At 50.2% G+C, this 18,683-nt stretch overlaps 1 protein-coding gene and 1 long non-coding RNA gene across 3 annotated transcripts in view; one reads left to right on the top strand and one right to left on the bottom strand.

Annotated features, from left to right (window-relative positions):
• Positions 1-2,191: 2,191 nt before the first annotated feature.
• Positions 2,192-7,367, bottom strand: LOC130680346 (uncharacterized). The gene is made up of 3 exons (XR_008993325.1): positions 6,371-7,367; positions 3,232-3,408; positions 2,192-2,334 (listed from the first exon to the last, which is right to left on the bottom strand). It is a non-coding gene; the product is annotated as an uncharacterized LOC130680346 (long non-coding RNA).
• SYNPO (synaptopodin) overlaps positions 2,500-18,683 on the top strand; it is a 53,026-nt gene continuing 36,842 nt past the window's right edge. Inside the window, exons 1-2 of one of the 2 annotated variants that reach the window (XM_036881567.2) lie at positions 2,500-2,593; positions 3,370-3,415. The gene's annotated coding sequence lies outside the window, so the exon portion shown is untranslated. The remainder of the gene's footprint in view (positions 2,594-3,369; positions 3,416-18,683) is intronic. The other variant, XM_057490698.1, reaches the window with a different exon arrangement.

Below are 18,683 nucleotides of genomic sequence, written 5' to 3'. Positions count from 1 at the left end.
TTGTCAGGTCATCAAGAACAGATCAGGCAATGCATGTGAAAGTGCCTGAAGCAGAGGAAGTGCTTCGCCAATGGCTGTTTTCTTATTATCTTATGAAAGAATTCACATCAAGACAGCAAACCTCTCATTTACCTGGAAATCTTCCTACTTTCCAGAGCACAGCCAAGAACTCATATGAAGCCCCTTTCTGGAAATGCCTCTGAGCTGTCACCAATAAAGACTGGCAAGTGTGTGCACTGAAGTCTAGGGACCTTCTTCATCAGTAAACTGATGACAGAGATGGGCAGGTGAGGGTGGGGACAGCTCAGATCACTTGGGAGCAGGAAGGCTTCCTGGAGGCCTGATGATGTCAGGCTGACATGCATTGTGGGTCTGGGTTGGGAAGGCTGAGGAAGACTTAGGTGGGACCAGGGTCCTAGGGATCTTGAATGTCCTCCTAACTCACTGGCTGCTCTGGGACCAAGGGGAGCTGCTGTGGTGTCACTGTGGGGGTGATGAGATGCCCAGGCTTCTTCAGGAAGCTGACTCTGGGCACTGATGCACGTTACAGCAAGGGGCATCCACTGGCAAGGAGGCTAGTCAGGGCCTGTTGGAACCCAGACAGGATTTAATGCCAGGATCCATCCACAAGGTGAAATTCCAGATGCGGAAATCACCATGTACTTGGCGAAGCCCCCTCACATCCTTTATGTCTTCATAACTCAGCGAAACACTAATCTCCACTTCACAGAGGAGAAAAATTGTGTCCTTAGAGAAGGGACCTCACACAGCTGTTAGTGGCAGGGCAATATCAAGAACCCAGGTCTCCAGCTCTTGCATCAATTCCCTTTTTCATGGAGGGTTGGGGTATTCTGCATGCTTACTCTTATTAAATGTAAAGACATTCAATAATAACATAGTACTGGGCTGTCCTGGGGACACGGTGATGAGTGAGCCCCAGAGGGTTACCAGCACAGACTCTGGAGTCAGGAAGTCCTGGCTGGAGGCCTGACCCATTATTTTCCACCAGTGTGACCTGGGGAAGCATCTGAATGTCTCTGAGCCTCAGTTTCTCCCAAATGGGGAGATGTCTCCCCAGAGGGAGGCTCTTTCTCTTCCATGATCCTGGGAGGGTGAGACTTGTCTCATGGTAACTATGGCTGCCCCTGTGCCTGGCACAGGGCTTGATGTATGGTAGAAGCTCAGTGAATATAATCATAATAAATTGTTCACATTTATTATGGGCACTTACTATGTGTCAAGCATTGTGTTAATTACTCAACCTAATGGATGGTTAGACAATCGGTGAGAAGGGACTGAACTCAAACAGGAGTGGGAAGCTGAGGCCACTGCTTGGGGGTGAGAGCACATCAGTGGAGAGGACGGCACACCAGCACACCCAGAAGAAGGGTCCCCCCCTGGGGGGAGCTGGGGAATAACTTGCCAGCAAAGCGAGCCTGCAGGCACTGGGGTCACCGTTGTGTTCCACCCTACGATCTTGTTGCTGCAACTTTGGGCGAGGCCCACCCTCTCTAAGACTGTTTTCCTCCAGAGGACAGACTGAGGGCACAAGGGACTAGGAGCTGAGCTGTCAGGGAAGGAGTTTCTCTCACCTGAGCCTCCAGGCCTGTTGGGATCTGCCAGCCTGAAGGGGATTTCCTGGGGCCGGCCCAGTTCCCAGCCCTGCTGACGTCGTCCCTGGATGGGTGCCCAGGATTGCGGCGGGGGTGGGGTGGGGTGGGAAGAGGGGGCGGGGCAGGGTGCCCAGAGCAGCACTCTGGTGGGAAAGGCAGGCGGGCACTCTCCCAGCCCACAACTTGGCCCTCCCTCTGGGGCCCTGGGGTCTCCCCATCCCCAACCCGAGGTGGGGAAGTGGGAGATAACTCCTGTTGAAAGAGGAAGGCACTGCCCCTTGGCTCAGGATCCTGATTTGCTGTGTGACCTCAGGCAAGTCTCTGCCCCTTTCTGGGCCTTGATGGTATCTCTGAAATAAGGAAGGCAAAGATTTCCAAGCTTTTTTGGAACTCTGAGACTCTGGGATCCTGCTGGGAGTTGGGAGTCCTGGGAAAGAGAATCAGGACAGGAGCTGGAGCCCAGGAGGTTGCTTTTCCTGCTGTAGAGTGGGAGATGGGGGGATGGAGAGGGGGTGGGGGCAGAAAAGGAGCTCAAGGCCTCCAGGCGGTTCCAAGAGAGCACAAGGCGAGCCTCAGGTTTTAGAAATATATTTATTTTTAAGTGTCTGGTGTCACTGGGAGCTTTCTCCTTGGGTTTTGAAATGCTCCAGAAGTCAGCTCTCTGTATGCATGTTTGCTGAGCAGAATATGGGCTGTATTTATTCATCCTTTAGCTGGAGCCCTTAAAAATATAGATGGCTAATGTCTTCAGCATGTATGAAATATCCCATATGCTCGGAAACAAAAGGGGCTCTGTTATTAAAGTTTCATTTCCACACGCCCCTTCCCCTCCCTCCCGCCCCCCTGACACCCTGCCCTCCTCCCATCCCGCCCAGCCTGCTCCAGTCAGAAGGAGAGTGGGAAGGCAGGCGGGCAGCCGGGGGTCCGGAGGCGAGGGCACAGCCAGTCCCTGCATGAGTGGGTGTGGATTCTGGCTCCAGGTGAGAGGGGGACCTCGGTAGAGGAGAGGACCAGGGTCTTCCAAAGGAGAGGGGCTTTCGGGGTCCCCAGGATGCCAGCGGAGGAGTGGGGGTTGAGGTGGCCCTTCCTGAGGACGCCTGCGGAACCGGGGCCCTGGCAGGGCCTGGCTGTCTGGGAAGGAAATGCCCGCTCTACTGCTAACTGAAAGCACATGTGTCTCTGAGGCAGCGGGACAGAGACGCCGCCAAGCCTGGGGCTTGGGACTTGGGGGAGGAAAGGTGCAGGCCGGCCCCACTGTGTGCCCTGCGGTGGGGAGGACTGGGGTCACCCCCACTGTGTGCCCTGCGGTGGGAAGGATCAGGGTCACTCGCATCTGTACAAGTGGGAGTGTGCCAAGGAGTGAGTGCAGGTCTGAGCTGTGTGTGTGTGTGCATGCTGCATGGATGAGTGTGTGTGTGTGGGGGGATAAGTGTGCCGGCAGGTCGGTGGAGTGCCCGCCCTCTTGGCCTCCAGGGCCTGAGCCCTGGACCAGCTGCCGTCCACCACCCACAGCCCGGGGGCCTGCTGGCCACCTCCTGGAAAGGCCCTCTGGGGCGAGGAGACCCCCCAGCTGAGCTGGTGGCAGTCCTTCTGTGCTGGGACTCCCCACGGGCCCTACCCTCCTTCGTTCCTCTCCATCCAGGCCAGTCTTCTCACACCTGCACGGCCTCTCCCCGTTTCCCAGAGAGAAAGGCTGAGGCACAGAGCGAGGGGCCCTAACAGTCTCTTCCCCCACGTCTGTTTGCATCTTTTTCAGGGTGCTCGCCTCCAGAAGCATGGCGTCTTCACTGTAGCCCTGGAAGGTGAGAAAACCAAGCCCAATATTGGGGGCAGCTTTTCCACAGTATCAGTGAGACAGTGGTAGGGACTACCCAGATACCGGAGGGGTCCGAGGACCACCGGGACATGGGCTGGGCCTGTACAAGATGCTGTGGCAAACGGGGGCTCTTGGGGGCCCGGGCGACCTGAGTCCTGGGTCTTCTCTCCCTAAGGAGCAAGACTTGCAGGGAGCCAGAATCTGGGTTCCGGGGGTGCCCGCCACTGCCTTGCTATGAACATCGGACAGGTCTCTTCTCTTCTCCAGGCCTCAGTTTCCCACCCCTACATTGACAAGGCTGGGCAAATACAGTATTTCCCAGTTTGGTAGATGCTGCTCTGGCCACGTAGCCAGAGATGGTGCCACATGGATGGCCAGTTTTCATTTTAACAAGGATTGCGTGTTATTTTCATCTACATTAGGGGAAAATATATAAAAGCACATCAAACCAGTGAGTGTGTTTAGTGAAGTACCCAAATGAATGAAGATTGAGGACTGCTAGATCTCTAGGGTCCTGTGCATTTTGGCAACAGGCTTTCTTCATGCTTGTCCCATTTTAAATGCTTATAAGAGTGTTGGTTCTGGCTGTCTAGGACCCAGAGATGTGTCCTGCTGCGTAGACCATCTTTTGGCACCCACAAATTAGCAATTAGCAATCCTAAAATTCCATGATAAGAATTAAAAGCCCAGTTTTCACACTGTGTGTGTGTGTGAGTGTGTGTGTGCCGTGTGGGAAGGGGCTGGGCATGGAATGGGCAGAGCTGGAAAAAAGATCACAGCCCATTCCAAGGTTGGGGCTGGTGCCCAAGGTCAAAGGCAGGGACTTGGGAAAGAGATTGTTCTTTGACTGACATTTTCAAGCACTTTGTCAAGCTTCAGCCTTGCTTTGAATCACCACGTTGGGTGGGCAGGCAGGGTCCACCCCAGCTTCAGCCTTTCCTGCCATTCAGTCCTGGCTCCCCAGCCACTGGCTGTTTTCAGTGTCAACGAGGTGAGTGGGGGTGAGGGGAGTTCCTCGGCAGAACCCTCTGTCACTTCTCCAGGCTGGACTGGTTAGAGCTGGTGTCACTGAGGTGTCCCCTCCTTACTGAATGGCTTGCTGTTGCTGTTATTGTTACTCGTGGCAATGATGGTTTATCCATGATTGTCACTGGTGACTTGTCTCATCCCTGACTATCCAGGCCAGTGCGACCCTGTCCTGTCCTGCTGCAGAAGGTGCAGCTTCCCCGACTGTGCTTTCTTTCTCGTCCTGCTAAAGGCAGAGGGCACCACACTTTGGCTCATGTATGAGGACTGTAGCCATGGGTGGGGGTGAATTCATGACCCCTTACTGGGGAGGCAGCAGGTGCCAAGGAGGGAGCTCTGGGCAAGCTTCTTGCCCTCTTGGGGCCTCAGTGACCCACCAACCCCAGGAGGCATTGTGCTTAGTGAGGCCAAAGTAATTCTCCAGCTCTGTCCTAAGAATGGAGCAACACCCACCTGCTTCTAGGGGTTTCTTGTTCCTCTTGAAGGGGCAGAACCGCGTGGGTGTGCGGTGGGGCTCCGGGGAGCAGGGGTATCCTACACGGATCATCCGCACTCCCGAGTCCAGGCTCCCGTGGTGCCTGAACCAGCCGCATCAACTCCTGGGGAACAGCTGGCCAGGATCAAGGGCACAGCCCCTGCTGGCAGAACTTATCCTATTCTAACTGCTCTTCAGTGGCCTTGTGGGTCCTGCAGAACTACTGGCAGCCACCCCCATGGCCAAGGGCAGGAAGAGCCGTGCTTTAGGGTGCACTGCACAGCCCTCTGGGCGTCACTGTAGAGAGACCTGCCTGAGCAGGGAGTGGGGGGTGGCACCTCTTAGTGGAGAGCTGCCTCTTCCTAAATGATCATTCTCATTTGGAAAATGAGACTGCTCATATGACCATGGCCCACTTAAATACGTCACTCCTGCTGGGATAAGCAGTGGGTTCAGATGGAGGGAGAGGATTCTAGTTAAACTGAGCTCACCGACCCACAGTGACACCCTGGGCTTAGATTTTACCTTGGTTTCTTTTCCCTGGGTTGGCTGGAGGCAGAGTGTGGGGCGGGAACAAAGCAGTTTACCTATAGAGCCACACCCAGGTCAGCTTGGGACATTATTGACTTCAGGCAAAGGCAAACTGAAGTTTGCTATTGGGTTAGGGGAAAAGAAAAGGAAGAAAAGAGGTCAGGTGGACCTTCACCTGCTCCTGCTCTGGCTCTGGGACCTTGCCAGGCTGTAGCAGCTCCCTCAACTCTACTTTCCTAATCTGTAAAAGGGGTTGTTGTGAAGATTCATGAGAGGTTGGTACAGAAGTCCCGGCACACATTGCATCTGGCACCTGGTAAATAGTAGCTCAAAGGTGCCAGGCCTGTCAATCACTCTGCTGACTTAAGGAGAGAGTGTCACTGCCACTTTACCCTGGGGTGACAGGACACTGAATGACATGCCCTAGGGAAGAACCCCAGCCCCTCCCCAGGCCTGAGTTCCAGGACCAGCCCCAGCCCCACTGGCTCTGTAACTTGAAGCAGGTTGCTTACCTGCTCTAAGCCTCAGTTTCTTCCCCTGTAAAACTGGGACTGGGAGAAGACCTACCTCATAGAGCATTTGTGGAAGATACATGAGCCAGGCTAAAGCTCCTGGCACACACTAGGAGCTCAACGAACACTACACTAGCTGAATGGGGACCTGTAGGCCTGAGGCTGACCCCAGGGATGCTTGCCTCTCAAAATGCTCCCCTAACATAGTCCCTCTACTCCCCAGTCAAGTCCAAGCCTTTGTAGGTAGTAAGGCCAGGCAGCCAGAGAGTCCCCCAGGGGGGCTTCTCCCCACAAACTGCCTTCAGATCGTGCCATAAGCACTAGCAAAAACACCTGGAGTAATGCTGTGCCCCAGCCCCTGGGTCAGGTGGGTGGGCATAGTGGGATGGTCTCCTACCTGAGGGAGCAGGAACCAGGAAACAGGCTCAGAGAGGAAAGGGGCCTCTGTGGCCCTGGCAGTGAGGCTGGGACCAGGGGTGGAGGCCAGAGGGTGCGAAACCTTGTGGAGAGAGGGAAGGGAAGGGCCCTGTACCTACCCTGCCAGGGCCTCCCTCCCAGCTGTGCTCACTGGAAGCAGGAACCAGTTAAAGGGGAACCGGAAAGGAGAGAAAGAAAGCAAACAGTCAGAGAAAAGCCTGGAGCTCGAAACGCAGGGGTTGTTTGGTTTGGCTGAGCCACCTCCTGGGCTGAGCCACTCCCAGCAGCTCTGAATTCAGACTCTAGCAGCCCTTGCCCCAAGCATGTGTGCACACATGCACACATATGCACACACACACACAGGAACAGGCACAAACCTGCTCACATACAGACACACAGATACACACATCCACATAGTCACACACGGACAACCTGCACACACACACACACACACACACACATATGTATACATACAAGACACGCACAGGCACACAGCACAGAAGCTCCAAGCTGGAAGGCAGGTGCTGGGATGGAGGGTGTCCGGAGCTCCTTGTAACGGCTCAGTGCTCCGTTCTGGCTCCGGGCACACACCAGCTCACCTCTTGCTGCAATCGCAGTCACACCTCCCAGGCCCTTACAGTTGAGCTCTAAGCCCTTTACTTACAAGAACTTGTTTAATCCTCACAACAACCTTAAGGGGCGGGCGCCCATAACTAGCCCTGATTTGCAGACAGGAAGAGGCTCAGGGAGGTGAAATAACTCACCCAGGGTTATGCAGTTGGTCCAAAGCCGCTGCAAAGCAGGCTCCCGGGCACAGAGCCCGCTGGCTGACCACTGCCCCACACTGTCTCTGAGGGACCCCAAGCGTTCACCCCCACTGTCCATGCAGTGTGATACGGCCACGTGATCTTGCCCTTTTCTCAGGCCCAGGGAAGGGAAGTGAGCTGCCTGCGTCCCAGAGAATGGGAGGAGCAGGGCAGGAGGTCTCAGTGGTTGCTGAGCCAGGGCTTCAGTGGGGAGGAGGGGCCGGGGTCTGGGGAGGGCAACCCACGGCCTCTGTGCAGTTAGGCTGAGTGGCCTCCAAGCTCTGCCTGCGGCAGCTTCTGCCGTAGCTCTGAGACTGCACCTCTATCCCTAGACCCCGTGTGTCGAGCATCTCACACCCTCACCTTGTTCATCCAATCAGCCATTGACTCAACAAGTGTGTCCTGAGTTTCCTTAATAATAGCTTTGGATAAATGTTGACAAAACATGTTTCCCTTCAGATATTTTTTCCACCCTGTGTATGTGGGTGGGGGAGGCGATGGTGTTATTATTTTCTTTTATCTTGGCTCTACCACTCACTCAGAGTCCTTTCCAGTAAAGGGCCAAACTAACTAAAATATGTATCAGAATCCTCCGCTGGGCTCAGAATGCCAACTGCACCAGTACAGGATGTGGGAGATGTGGCACAAAAGTAGCAATTGGATAGTGAAGTCCAGCAGAAATATAGCTGTTGAAAGAAAGGGGGGAAAAACTAATCTGATGGTGGGCTGCATTAATAAAGATTGAATGCTTACCGAGGGAGGTGATCATCTTGCCATAGTCTGTGCTGGTGTGGTTTTCCTGGAATGTTGTGGACAGGTCACTTCTGAGAATCTGACAAACTGGGCTGACAGTGTAGGAGGGCAAAGAGGATGGGAAGGGGTCAGGAAACTCCTGCACTGAATCGTCGAAGGGACTGAGGGTTACCTTGAGGGAGGGAGTAGAAAGAGGGCTGAACTTATTCTGAACATATTCAGATGAGGGGATTAAGACCCGTGTGGTTGGTAGAGGGAGCTACCCCAGGAGGGAGATTTCACCTCTGTAGACAAGGGATACTGAAGATGGAATGAAGGAGCTACCGCTGGGGAAAGCGCAACTGAGACGTACAAGCCAAGGCTGGGAGCCCTGAGTGAAAGGGAATCTCAGAATTGGATGGGGCTTTAGTTTCCTCCCAGTCCCAGCATTTGGCCACCCTGAGCCAGCATCTCCTGACTTAGCTCCCCCCACAGCGGTGCTGAAGATGACGGGTCCCCAGGGAGGCCTGGGCATGTTCCTCTGGCCTGGGGTCTCTGTATGGCCTCAATTCCCACCCCCACCCCACTGCCCATTAGGACCAGGACATAGTCTCGGACGAGGTAGATCTGCAGACTGATCAGAGTCAGAGGAGCCCTTGGTGAGGACCTTGCCTACCGCCTTCACTTCATGAAGGGATAAACCGAGGCAATTTTGGAGAAAGGGCTTTCCTGAAGTCAGTAGCTCATAGAAGGTAGCAGGTCATAATTCTAGCTTAGGCTTCTGCCTTCCCTGCCTGCCAGGTCATTAATGGACTATAGTCTGATTCCCCCAATCAGAGAAAGTCTCCAGACAGAATTAGTCCTACTCTTTTCTACACCTCATCGTGTCTCTCGCTTGAGATGTGGTCAACATGAATTTACTGAGCACCTACGAGGTGCCAGGCTTTGCACTAGGTCCTGGGGATGCAGTAGCTGCTGCTCTGGAGAAGGGGGTGAAACTCCTTCCACTGTCACCTACAGGGTGCTTTGCATGTTCTGAAATCACCTAGTTTATTTATTTGTCTACTATCTCATTCTCTGTCTTTCCTGTCTCACCATGCCCTATTTACAGCATTTTCCAGGAGAGTGGCTTGTTTTCTCTGTGCTCCCAGTTCCCAGAGCCATCCTGGCTCACAGTGTATGTTCAAAAGCTGCTTGCTGAGTGAATGAAAGGTGAGCAGAACTGACACGATGGAACCGGACTAATGAGCGACACTTCCTGAGCTTGTCTGTGTGCCTGGTGCTGACTGCGTCGCCCAATCATCCCATCTCATCCTCACACTAATGCCTAGGAACCAGTGCTATCAATGGCCCAGTTTTGCAGGTGGACAACTTGAGGCCCAGACAGGTCAAGCAACTCCTCCTGGCTCTTGTCACCTCTCACCTTGTATTATAGATGTTTAACACCATCTCATGCCCTTCTGCCCACCCTAGACTCCTTGAAGGCAGGAGGCACACCTGCTTGCACTTTGTTCTCTCCCCTTCATCTCTCCTGTATGACACTGGCCCCCTGTGGCACCTTTAGGTGTTTATCATATTTAGTTGGGTTGAATGAAAATTTGGGGAAGGAAAGAAGGATATGGTGGGGAAGAGAGGATTAGTGGAGAACACCAAGAAGGGACAGACAGCAGCATAACATTGTGTCAATGCCAGGAGCCAAGCCATCTTCAAAAACCATTTCATCCAATGCCTCCCCCACCCATTCAATTTTTGGACTCCCTCTAAAGCAGCCTGCCAAGGAGTTTCCGAGGCTCTGCTTGTTCACCACCAGCAACAGGGAGCTGAGCACCTACTGAGGCATGAGATAATCCAAGGAAATCACTGAGCCCGCTGCTAAACGGCCGCGATAGCTGATCTTTACGAAATGCTTTCTCTGTGCTGAGCACGCTAAATCCACACCAAAGCCATGAGAGGGAGGGGCTATAATTATCCTAGTTTGACAGATCAGGAAACTGAGGCCCAGAGTTATATAACTTGTCCAAGGTTCGTAGCTGGCAAGCGACAAACACAGAATGCAATTTGGTGCCCTCAGTGTGGCACCAGGGAGCATACCCTCTGACCTCTATGCCAGTGCTGGCCATGAAAATCAATGTGAGCACATATGTAATTTAAATTTTCTGGTAGCCACACAAAAATGTTTTTTAAAAGGTGGAAAAAAGAAACTTGTGATATTTATTTTAGTAATATATTTATTTAAGTCCCAATAGCATCATTAAAAAATTTTTTTTTAAATTTTGGTATCATTAACCTACAATTACATGAAGGACATTATGTTTACTAGGCTCCCCCCTTCACCAAGTCCCCCCCACATACCCCTTCACAGTCACTGTCCATCAACGTAGTAAGATGCTGTAAAATCACTACTTGTCTTCTCTGTGTTGCACAGCCCTCCCTGTGTCCCCACCACTATACATGCTAATCGTAATGCACGCTTTCTTTTTTCCTGCCCTTATCCCTCCCTTCCCACCCATCCTCCCCAGTCCCTTTCCCTTTGGTAACTGTTAGTCCGTTCTTGGTTCTGTGATTCTGCTGCTGTTTTGTTCCTTCAGTTTTCCTTTGTTCTTATACTCCACATATGAGTGAAATCATTTGGTACTTGTCCTTCTCCGCCTGGCTTATTTCACTGAGCATAATACACTCTAGCTCCATCCATGTTGTTGCGAATGGTAGGATCTGTTTTTTTCTTATAGCTGAGTAATATTCCATTGCATATATGTACCACATCTTCTTTATCCATTGATCTACTGATGGACATTTAGGTTGCTTCCAATTCTTGGCTATTGTAAATAGTGCTGCAATAAACATAGTGGTGCATCTGTCTTTTTCAAACTGGAGTGCTGCATTCTTAGGGTAAATTCCTAGGAGTGGAATTCCTGGGTCAAATGGTATTTCTATTTTGAGCATTCTGAGGAACCTGCATACTGCTTTCCACAATGGTTGAACTAATTTACATTCCCACCAGCAGCGTAGGAGGGTTCCCCTTTCTCCACAACCTCACCAACATTTGTTGTTGTTTGTCTTTTGGATGGTAGCCATCCTTACTGGTGTGAGGTGATATCTCATTGTGGTTTTAATTTGCATTTCTCTGATGACAAGCAATGTGGAGCATCTTTTCATGTGTCTGTTGGCCATCTGAATTTCTTCTATAGAAAACTGTCTATTCAGCTCCCCTGCCCATTTTTTAATTGGATTATTTGCTTTTTGATTGTTGAGGTGTGTGTTCTCTTTATATATTTTGGATGTCAACCCTTTGTCGGATCTGTCATTTATGAATATATTCTCCCATACTGTAGGGTACCCTTTTGTTCTATTGATGGTGTCCTTTGTTGTACAGAAGCTTTTCAGCTTGATATAGTCCCACTTGTTCATTTTTGCTTTTGTTTCCCTTGCCCAGGGAGATATGTTCAAGAAGAGGTCACTCATGTTTATGTCTAAGAGGTTTTTGCCTATGTTTTTTTCTAAGAGTTTTATGGTTTCATGAGTTATGTTCAAGTCTTTGATCCATTTCGAATTTACTTTTGTGTATGGGGTTAGACAGTGATCCAATTTCATTCTCTTACATGTAGCTGTCCAGTTTTGCCAGCACCATCTGTTGAAGAGACTGTCATTTCCCCATTGTATGTCCATGGCCCCTTTATCGAATATTAGTTGACCATATATGTTTGGGTTAATGTTTGGAGTCTCTATTCTGTTCCACTGGTCTGTGGCTCTGTTCTTGTGCCAGTACCAAACTGTCTTGATTACTGTGGATTTGTAGTAGAGCTTGAAGTTGGGGAGTGAGATCCCCCACACTTTATTCTTCCTTCTCAGGATTGCTTTAGCTATTCAGGGTCTTTAGTGTTTCCATATGAAGTTTTGAACTATTCGTTCCAGTTCATTGAAGAATGCTGTTGGTAATTTGATAGGGATTGCATCGAATCTGTATATTGCTTTGGGCAGGATGGCCATTTTGACAATATTAATTCTTCCTAGCCAAGAGCATGGGATGAGTTTTCATTTGTTAGTGTCCTCTTTAATTTCTCTTAAGAGTGTCTTATAGTTTTCAGGGTATAGGTCTTTCACTTCCTTGGTTAGGTTTATTCCTAGGTATTTTATTCTTTTTGATGCTATTGTGAATGAAATTCTCTTTCTGATTTCTCTTTCTATTAGTTCATTGTTAGTGTATAGGAAAGCCACAGATTTCTGTGTGTTAATTTTGTATCCTGCAACTTTGCTGAATTCTGATATTAGTTCTAGTAGTTTTGCCATGGAGTCTTTAGGGTTTTTTATGTACAATATCATGTCATCTGCAAATAGTGACAGTTTAACTTCTTCTTTACCAATCTGGATTCCTTGTATTTCTTTGTTTTGTCTGACCTCCAGTGGCTAGGACCTCCAGTATTATGTTAAATAACAGTGGGGAGAATGGGCATCCCTGTCTTGTTCCCGATCTCAGAGGAAAAGCTTTCAGCCCCTCGCTGTTCAGTGTGATGTTAGCTGTGGGTTTATCATATATGGCCTTTATTATGTTGAGATACTTGCCCTCTATGCCCCCAATGACATCATTTTAACATGTAATAATTTAAAGAAAGTTGAGACGTTTTACATTCTTTTTTGGGTACTAAGTCTTTGAAATCTGGTGTGCATTCTTTATTTACAGCACACCTCAATTTGAACTTGCCATATTTCAAGTGCTCAGTAGTGCATGTGGCTAATAGCTACTATATTGAACAGAGCAATTCTATACTAGACTACCTGTGAAGGTACTTTGGTGGTATATCTGATTACATAGGAAGAATCCAATAAATATCAACCACTATTGTAATTGTTTTTCTCACTGATTATTGTTGGTAATGGTGCAGGGAGATAATGGGCTGAGGCGTGAAGCTCTTGGCATAAGCACTGATGTCTCTATTCTTAAGCTGAGTCCTCCAAGCCAGCAGTTTGGTCTCTCTGGCTAAACTGAGCTCCATGGATCCTTGGCCTATGGGGCAGGGAGAGTCAACCTGACTCTCTTTAGGGGCTGGGGAGAGACCTGGCAGAGGCCTCTCCACCTCCCCAGCCAGCCAGCTGAATACCATATGCAGTGAGGCCTCCTTGGGGTATATACGCCTGTGGCCCTCCTGCTCTGGAGAGTGTAGGGGTTTCCAGGAGCACATCTGGAAGTGAGAAGGCAACAGTCCCTTCTGTGGTCCTTGGAAGCAGCACTCCTGCACACTTCAGGCAGCTCAGAGCTTCCAACAGAACAAACAAACAAATCCCAGCACTCTTTTAATATGAATTGTTTTCATGAAACCCCATGAGTTAAATGGAGGGGTCTGTACTGCCTCCTCTCCCTCCATGGTTCCTGGACAGCTGCTGAGTGCTAGCAAAGAACCAAAACCTGTTCCGCACATTGGAACTGCTTGGGAAATTTCAAAATATACTGGTGTCCAGGTCTTACCTCCAGACAGTGTGATTGAATGGGTCTGGGGTGTGGCCAGGGCTTTGGAACATGTAAAAGATCCTCGGTAAAATGGACACAGGTTTGGCAATTGCTGGGCTAACCCTTGGGGGTGCAAGCTCATTTAGCCCTTATAGTAGCTATGGTGTAGGTGTGGTTATGGTTCCCATTTTACAGATGGAAAAATGGAGGCTCAGAGATATAAAATAACTGGCCCAAGTTCAGAAAGCCAGGAAACAGGGATTCACTAGGCATGGTCTTAATCAGTGTTGTGCTGATAAATGTTTAACACCTGGCTCTCTGGAGAGATTTAAAAAACCTGGTTTGTAGCATCTGCCCATTTCCATGGTATAATGCTTCCCAGCAAGGCCATTTTCAAGGTATCAAAGTAATGTTACTGAATGTAGAGCTGGGAAGAGATTTCCATAATTGATTGTTGGGTCAGTGGGGTTGGGGGGGCTCTAGTACACAGCTGGACCACTCTGCATGGCAAACAGGGGCTCCTGCTGAGTGGGAGGTAGATGTACTTAGCAATTTCCTGAAATTTTCATAATAAAACTCATTCTCAAATGACATTTTTGAGAGCCCCAATATAGTCAATAGACAAAACACAGTATGTTATAGTAGAAGCTTATTTTTATAAACTTTTATCATAGCATCATGCTATGTCTCTCCCAGTCTGATCCCTCAGCGTGGGATGAAGGGGGACTAGTGAGTGCGTGGTAGGTGGCACGGGAGCAGCCTACACAGAACCAGGAGCCTGTGCCCCACGCCCGCTCTGACCCTTCCTGCCTGTGTGGCCTTACATAAGTCCCTGCCCCTCCAGACCTCCATTTTCTTGCATTCTCAGGAGGAGACTGGACTACATGCAGGACTCCTGAGATGTGGTTTTCCAGGCTGGCTTCTTGCATTCTCAGGAGGAGACTGGACTACATGCAGGACTCCTGAGAAGTGGTTTTCCAGGCTGGCCTGGACCCTGCCGTGTGCCCTCACAACCCCAGCCAGCCTTGGCCCTGTATTTATAGTTATGACTTCAGACTCTCCTCTCTCCAGTTCTGCTAAAGCTGGTTCCCTGGCCCACATATTTATAAACCCAGCAAGGCAGAAATAGATGTGATGTGAAGGGGATTTGGCTGATTTTGTGAGCAGGCTGGATTCATCAAGTTCATTTGGAATAGGCTCAAATCTCCAGCATCCTGGGTGCCAGGATTCATGGGCAATCCAGAGCTGGAAAGGTACTTGGAGACCGCAGGCCCAGCCCTGTAATTGTGTGGTTGGGGGTCACCAAGACCCAGGGGTGGGGGATGTGGCAAAGGTACAGAGGGCATGGCAGAGCCAGAGCCAGACTGAAGGGGTCTTTGCACTGTGCCAAACGGCCTCGTCCGGAACCTCCAAGAACCCCTGTGTGACCACGCCAGGTCCCAGGCACCCATCAAGTCCTGGCTTGGTCATTTTCCTGCTCTGGGGCAATGGGCAGACTCATCCATTCCTCCCTAAGTCTCCATTCCTCCATCTACTAAATGGGGATAGCAGTAGGTGCCTATTTTTTAAGATTATTGTGGTAAATAAACAAGATTGTAATTGATAGAATGTACCAGTACAGTGCCCAGCACACAGTAATTGTTCAATAAATGGTAGCTCTTGTTCTGATTATATCCCCAGTCACCTTTTAACAAAAGTAGTTATAATGACAATAGCTGCATCTTACTGAGCACTTATACATGTTACCTTAATCCTCACAACTACTATATGTTGTCATTATTATTATCCAAATTGTATAGCATGTGTTTTACACTGAGAAGACACTCTGGGAAAGAACGTTCTCAAAGAAGTAATGCTAATATGTGAAATCATATTTTTATAGAGATGATTCTAAAAAATACTCAATCCTAAATGGTAGACATGTTCATAGTGGAACATGAAGGTTCTAAAATGGTGGACGATTGAATAATCAGAATATTAGCATAAGAAATATATCTCCTAGGGATTTGCAGGCCTTATGTTCCTGAGTTTGCCACCTAATATTGATTTTATGTATTTATAATTACATATGAGAATTTAACATAAAAGTGAACTTGAAATACATATGTCATACAAAACACAGGATGGCATCTGTCAAGGTTTTTCATACCAACACACTGATTTCTCTGTCCTCATGATACACGGCACGCCTCAGTCCCCTTTACTGCTTAATTCTTCTTCCACACTCACCACCATCTGACATGCTTTCTTATTTGTTTATTATTCCACCACCTCAACTAACATGTGTGCGTCCCGTGGGTAGGGCTTCTTTCTCTTTGTTCTCTGTGTCCTGCCGGCGTTTAAACTAGCGGATGGCACAGAGCAAGCCTTCAGTGAATGCGGGTGGGGTGAGTGAGTGAATGAATGGACGGCTGCGTCGCCATTCTACCAGGAAGGCAACTGAAATTCAGTGAGAGAATGTGACTGGTCCAAAGTTGCCCAACTACCACGGGGTTGAACTGAGGCCTGGATGACTCTCTTCTCTATGGAGACCACCCAGTGTACCCAACTCGGGTAATTCTTCCTAGAGCCTCACAGCTATTTCTTGCCAAGAGATAGTTTCCCAACATTTCCCAAGCTTCCCGCAGTTTCACGTGATGCCCATCCAACACCGACTCCTGCTCCATGAGGTGGACAGAAACAGAGCAGAAGAGAGAAGTAGGAAGAAAGGAGAGGCGAGAGCAGGCTGGGTGGCCAGCCTGAACTGCAGGACTGGAGGGGGGGGTCAGTAACTTGGGGCCGCATCCCTGTGGGACCGACTCTGCCTGCGGAAAATGCTAGAACAGGGTGAGTCCAAGGAGGACTCAGGGATTGCTGCTGCTCCCACCAACTGCTCTGCCCAGGGCCTTATTCAGCTGGGGAAACTGAGGCCCGTTGCATGGAAGTGGCACTTAGCATGGCAATGGCAGATGCCAGGCTTCCTCAGGCTCACCAGTGCCAGAAGCTGGAGGGGCTTGGGATTCTTTGGAGCCATGGGGAAGAAACACCCCACCTCGGCTCTCAGCCCCTCCTTGGGAGAGATGAGCCAAGGCGGGGACAACCTCTCAGCTCGGATTCTTGAGGACAGCAGCTTTCTCCTAGTGGCAGGGAGACCTCAGCTCTGGACAGGCCAGACCTACCCCCACCCTCTTCTGATGCCCAGGGGCTGCCAGAGAGGGTGGGTGGGTGGGTGTACCCTGAGCCATCTGGACCCATCCTGAGTTACCCCTTCTCCTTAGGGTAACTCCATAGAGTTAATGCCCCAGTCACCCACATTCATTATCCCACTTGATAAATATTTATTGAGTTACCACTACACCCCAGGCTTGGAGATAATCTCCTCCCTCCCTCCCTGCCATCCTTTCATCCTCCCATCCACCCATTTTTTCCTTCTCATTCATTCATTCACTACTTAAACTACTGAGGCAGTACAGCTTTATGGATAAGAGTGATATGTGGAGCTGGACTATCAGGATATGAACCCTGCCTCCGCCACTTACTAGCTATGCGGGCTTGGCAAGTCACGTAAGTTCGACTTCCTTATCTGTAAAATGGGGATAATAATAGCACCTTCCTTATAGGGCTGTAATGAGGAGCCAATGAGTTAATGTCACAAAGCATCTGGAATAGCACCTGACACAGTAAATAAACACTTCATAAACATCAGCAATTATCATTGTTACTATTATTATGTGTCTGGCACTGTGCCAGGCACGGAGGAAGTTGCTCCAAAATTCTCCTTTCACAGGGATCCCTGTATGCCAGCCCTTGTTTCAGATTCTCACCTCCAGCTGCACCCCAGAGCCAGGCCTTGCCGTGGCTCCCTCATTCTGGAGGGTTGCCCCCCACATCAGCACTCCAGCCAGCAAGAGCGAGTCCAGGCAACTAAAGCCTATCATAATTCAGCCTCTTTCTCTCCCAGCCTCACTTCCCTTCGCCCTGCCACACATGCCCTTGCCTCAGCGTTCCCAGGTTTATGTGCTCCTGCCTTTTTGCCTTCACTAGGCCTTGATAGATGGAGTACCTTCCATCTATCAGAATGCCGACCACTTCCTGTCAAATTCCTTCAAATCCAACTGAAGCACATCATCCCCAGGAAGCCCTCCTTCCTTCCTCTCAGCCAAGAATCATGAGCTCTGCCTCTGAATCTGCAGTTCCTTTGTTTGTGAGGTTTCTTTATTCCACAGGGAATGGGGAGCCATGGAAGGTTCTTGAGCAAGTGAGCAACACATTCAGAGCTGTACTTTAGAAGAATGGACTAGACCCTGTAGAGGATGGTGATGGGAGAGACTATAAGTAAGATTTCTGGGGCAAAAAAGCCTTGGGAGGAACAAGGGTCCAGTCTTCTGGGCTGCTTCTCTCCTCTGCCTATTTATGTCTCCCCACCACAGATAGAATCAGATCCTGTGATTTCCCCAGCATGACTGAGGGAGTCTGGAGGAAGAGTAGAAACTAGGACCCCCTTCCCTGACCCCTGCAATGACCTACTTAAGCCCTGATCCTCAGCACCCATCATCCTTTTACCCTCCTCTGCAGCCACGAGTCAGGCTGTGGGCACCACAGATAACAGGGAATCAAGGGGAGGCAGGACTGTGCTTCACACTCACCTGGACTGCATGCCAAGCGTCCCTGAGCCCAGCAGGTGAGGAGCATGCAGCAGTGTTCCCTCATTTCCAGCCAAGTGAAGAAACGAGCCTATATCTTTCAATTTATTCCCTACAACAAGCCCATGAAGTAGGTCCTGTTATAACCCGTTTTACAGATAGGGAAACCAAAGCTCAGAAAGATGAGGACACATGCCTGAGGTGGGACAACCACTGGGTGGTGGAGACAGAGCTGATTCCAGGGCCAGTACCCTTCCCCCACCAGATAGGGAGCACAGGCAGGACGTGAGGCTCCCGAGGCCACATTCTGTGGGCTCACCATCAACAGAGACCCCCAGGACATCTCAGCAGGCCCCCAGAACAGCCCTGACAGGGACGGTAGAGCATCTGACGCTCAGCTAGTCCCTTAGTCCTGGGGGCCTCCTTAAACTCATGGGAGGTCTGGGAAGGAAGGAGGGGAGGCTGATCCCTCAGTGGGTGGGGAGGAGCTGGGTTTATTGGAGGAGCTGGAGGTGGGTGTCTGGGCACCTGGGTTCTCGTGCCAGGGCCATGTCTGACTTGCTGTACAACCTGAGCAAGCACTTCCCTGCTCTGGGCTCAGTGTGCCCTTTTTGAGACGAGGACAGTAAGTTTGTGAGACTCTTATCAGCCCTGCAGAGGCTTAACGCCCTAGAGCCTGTGGCCAGATGG

The sequence above is a fragment of the Manis pentadactyla genome, chromosome 2, assembly GCF_030020395.1.
Source record: "Manis pentadactyla isolate mManPen7 chromosome 2, mManPen7.hap1, whole genome shotgun sequence".
Lineage (NCBI taxonomy): Eukaryota > Metazoa > Chordata > Mammalia > Pholidota > Manidae > Manis > Manis pentadactyla.
Note: the sequence above shows the minus strand (reverse complement) of the source record. Positions and strands in the feature narration are given on the sequence as shown.